The sequence below is a fragment of the Bos grunniens genome, chromosome 8, assembly GCF_055505025.1.
Source record: "Bos grunniens cultivar Pamir isolate PY7600 chromosome 8, Bosgru_T2T1.0, whole genome shotgun sequence".
Lineage (NCBI taxonomy): Eukaryota > Metazoa > Chordata > Mammalia > Artiodactyla > Bovidae > Bos > Bos grunniens.
The window spans coordinates 4,986,407-4,990,935 of NC_141172.1; the positions used below are offsets into that span (position 1 = coordinate 4,986,407).

General features: G+C 38.0%; 1 long non-coding RNA gene across 1 annotated transcript; it reads right to left on the bottom strand.

Moving 5' to 3' along the window:
• Positions 1-1,256: 1,256 nt before the first annotated feature.
• On the bottom strand, positions 1,257-2,857 carry LOC147366575 (uncharacterized). The gene is made up of 2 exons (XR_015169387.1): positions 2,722-2,857; positions 1,257-1,343 (listed from the first exon to the last, which is right to left on the bottom strand). It is a non-coding gene; the product is annotated as an uncharacterized LOC147366575 (long non-coding RNA).
• Between the last annotated feature and the right edge of the window lie 1,672 nt (positions 2,858-4,529).

Consider the following 4,529-nt stretch of genomic DNA (forward strand, 5'->3'; position numbering starts at 1 on the left):
AACCGAAGACATTTCCACTCCTGGATGTGTCGCCCTCGAGCCCTGGGCCCTGGACCGAACTCGAGGTGCAGGTCTCGCGCCGAAGGTGGGAGAGTTGTCCTAGAGTTCAAAGCCAACTGCCTTCATAGGGGACGGGGGCGGGGTGGATGCTTTGCCTCGGGAAAGAACTGTCCCTGTCATTTATTTTAAGACATCAACTCCTCCAGATCCAGAGCCCAGCCTCCCTGCGGCTATAGCCCCCGCGCCAGGCAAGCGGCCACACTGCGCTCTCTGTGAAGCAGCGAGACTGGATCAATCCGGTTGCAAATAGTTTTTTGTTTGTTTGTTTGTTTTACAGCCACCGGCCACGGCAGTACTTCCCTCGCGGTTCAAAGTCCACAGCAGCTGCCTTCCCGGAGGCTGGAGGCCGCCTCCCGGGACCACAAAGCGAACGCCTCCGCCCGGCAGGCCTCGGGCGGGGCCGCGGGACTTCTAAGGTGTTGGGGGATGCTGGCTGGACCCTCCGCGGTTCCTTTGTCAACCCAGGGGTTCAAACATTCATTTTATAATCGTCTGTGAACAACAACGCGCGACTAAGAAAGACTGCCAAGAATTAAACTGAAGTCAGGCACCCACGTTTCGGGGAGATTTTTTTCCCTTGAGCTTGAGACAAGGGGGCTGTGCCCCCTTATGATTCATTCCCCCTATTTCTTCCAACTCTATGTTCTGCTTGGTTACAAGCAGCGACGTGGACACGGTGTGAAACCAGGCGGGGCGGGAAATGGGGCTCCTCTGCCTGGCTCAGGTGTGTAATCTCGAACCCACTGCCATCCCCAGCCCACCCCGCCCTGGATGCAGGGACGCGGGAAAAGCAAGCATCTCTGCGCACCAGTAGGAAGAAGGTGAGACCAGAAGGCCATGGGTCAGGCCTTAATGCACTGCGAGGGTGAGGTGTGGAGATCTCTGAGGAGTTGGGCCTTGCTTCCCTGCTCTTCCTCTCCTTTATATCTCCCACCTCCTCCCCAGGACACACACACCTGGAGGGAGGGGAAATGGATGGAGAGGAGGCTGGAGAGACGCTCCCACCCACCAGGAGATCAGACTCTTCTAAGGCCACGCGATTTGCCCAGTTCTGGTGCAGGTCACAGAAGATGCTAAGACAGATGCTAAGATGACGCTAACAAGATGCTAAGATGCGAAGACACAGGAATGGTCCGACGCAACGAAGCTCAAAAGGAGACAACCCTCTCTCATTCATAAATATTACTGCAAATGTATTAGAGACCTCAAGTGATTTTTTATTCCGTTTGCAGTCTCCGCTGAAAGGGATCTGGTACTGTTTGTGCTAGTCAAGCGCCAGAACACTGTTAAAGTGAAAGGGAAAAGGGAACTAAGAATGTTTTAAAAGACACATGTAACATTTTAAGATAACCATATACAAAATGCTCACATAACTTTTATGAGGCCAGTTACAATGAAGAAAATACATTTTCTAATTTAATAAAATTTAGTTATTTTGGTGGTTTCAACAGACTTTCAAAATTGATGACATTTGATTATAAAACTTGACTGCAGAAAAATTAGTACCTTTGGCTTTTTAAACATATATAGTTATTTTAAAACAAAATGTCTTTAACTATCTGGCACAAATACAAACACTAAAAACATATTTTAGGAATTATCATAATACCTCCTCCTCTATGAGATCAGAATTTGACCTATTTAAACCAAGAATAAATAGCTAACTCTTTGGTTTCAACAATTTTTTCTTCTTAGTTCCTAGATGTTGATTGAAAAGTAATAAATGACTGTTTTTAAGAAATCATTAACAAGCAAGATTAAACATTGTATAATCTTTCTAGATTATAAAATATAATAAAACATAAACATACTAGAAAATAAAATTTATATAAATTTCACCTCTGTATGAAACTGTCATTTCTAACTTTCATACTCTTATGAAACATAATTCACTTATGTTAAATGTATTTTGTAACAAAATGGGAGCCTTATTGTTTAGTTTAAGCACATGTTGTATTACTATTTTCCTTTATCTTTAAAAAACCCCTCTCCCCAATGAAAGATCTTTTTCCTTAAGCAGCAAATTATGTCAAAATATAAAATCTAAAGGAATTGGCTATTTTAAAGTCTTTTGACAACTTTGGAGATTATATGTGTTGGTATTTTTTCTCTTTATCTCTACTTTCCATAATTTCCATATGTGAATATGTGTTTGTGTAACTTTCACTATCTTTCCCCACTTAAGTCATGTATATCAGGAAGGAAAAGTTAATTTTGAGACTCATATTTATTTAAAAAATGTTACACATTGTATGTATGAGGTGAGTAAACTAAATTTAGATTATTTTTCACAATGATAGAGCAAATGTAAGGAATACTATATTATTGATGTTAAAAGAGAAAACCTCTCAGCCTGTGAAAATCAATGACCTATCTTATCTTGATTAAAAAGAAAAGTACACTGAATTCTTTGGTTAGGCTCTGTATATATTAATAATGTGTCCTCAATAGTTTTGATCTCTAGTATTAATGTTGAGATTATAGAGCTAGCTTTATACCAATTAAAAAGAACTTCTGAGCAACATGAACATGAAAGGGAAAAGATCTTCCCCACATATCCGCACCCCAAACTTCTATCCCCGATGCAGTAAGAATAATCTTTTTATTCCATTAAAATGGTCACTAACCTTATAATGATAAAAGAATGTTTCCATCTCTTACCTGAAAGGAGGCTTGTCAATATAACAGGAACTGAAATTGGGACTGTTCTGTGTTGTCTATTACAGTACAAGGCTCTGTACTGCTTTGCCTCTTTGAAGGCTGAAGTAACAATGTATGACTCTTGCCTCCTGGGACCCTATGAAAATGAGATAGCTGGTTCCAATAAAAGCTATAGACCTTGACGCTGGGACGGAGTTGAGGAAAACCAATATTTCACATACACTAAAAAATAATTAACCTGGTATTCTAAACTTGTTTTTCTTGAATATTTTTGTATGTACATATGAATGTTAGCCTCATTCACACAAATATGAAAGAAATTATTTTACTGATACAAATACTACTTAAACCTTTTGTTTTCAGAGAGGCAAAAATCACCTTAGAAAGCAGTTGCTTAAAGCCTTTGAAATTTGAATATTTCAATTTATAACTTATATCCTTATCATCTTAAAAAATGTTAGGCTTCTTCAAAGCTGGCACTTAAAAATTTTTTGTGGTTTGGTGGGCTAGGTATGTGACAAAGGTATGCCTTTCTCATTAACTCTGTCAAAATGCTTTGCATTTAACATTTATTTGGGTGTGTGTGCAAATCTGTCTAAGACTATGAACTCTGGAGAGTTTTCATTCTATGCGACATAAATGAGTTTTATATAATGAATATATATGTTTCAGCTGGAAAAAAAACAGGCTTTATATCTTTACAATATATTATTAAAATGTGTTAGGATATTGTCAGCCTAAGATCAACCTAATTTAAAAAAAAATAAAAGAATAAGTTCTTTTAATGAAATACTAGCCTATGTTATATGTATACCTATTTGCTGATTTTAAAATGGAAACTGATTCTCCTGAGAAAGAAATTTGAGGTGATTACCTAATGAATTATCTTTAGCCTAATGTTAAGGTACTAAAACACAGTCATATGTTTTGCTTTTTAAAATATTTTCAAAAGAAAGTCTTAAAAATCAAAAAAAGTTGGAGGAATATTCAACTTAAAAGCTATCATTCTGCTCTTTAAAATTACCAATCTTTATGCCAGGAGAAATATGTTTAAGAGTCATTAACACTGTAGGCTCATTGAAGTAGAAGCACAGAATGTTATTTTTAAAATAAAAATAAATATATATATATATATATTCATACATGTGCATATGTACTCTTTTTAAAAAGAGGCCTAAAGAGGTTTCATAATTTTTAGCAATGTAAAAAAGGAATAGCAAGTATCACAGACCAAATTAGAAGAAAGCCAGTCATGATTTTTTAAGTAAAGGAGAAAGGGCATTTTCCAGGGTAAATTTAGCTTTATTTGGAGCAGTTGAGGTGAAGAAGAGGTAGGTGCTCACTTTCTAAATTAAGTCAACTGGATAATCTGTCTACACAGAGCAATGAGACATCTCTTATTCTAACGAGCTATGTAGACATTTCTCTAACCTGAGAATATAGAGCACCATTTACTTTTGAAATAATTTAGAACTTTTATTTCAGTTAGGAAACATATTTTGCCAACATCATATTGTAACTGTATTTTCAATGACATTCTCCATAATAATAATATTTAAATGGTGAGTACCTCCAATGATAAGTCATCCTCCATTAAACAGCTCTATAGTGATGGCTTACTAAGTGCCAGGCACTGTAGCAGGAGCATCTTCAATGAACTAAACAAATAAATTCCTCCTACGCAATTCTCATGGAGAAGGATATGGCAACCCACTCCAGTATTCCTGCCTGGAGAATCCCAGGGATAGAGGAGCCTGGTGGGCTGCCGTCTGTGGGGTCGCACAGAGTCGGGCACGACTCATGTGACT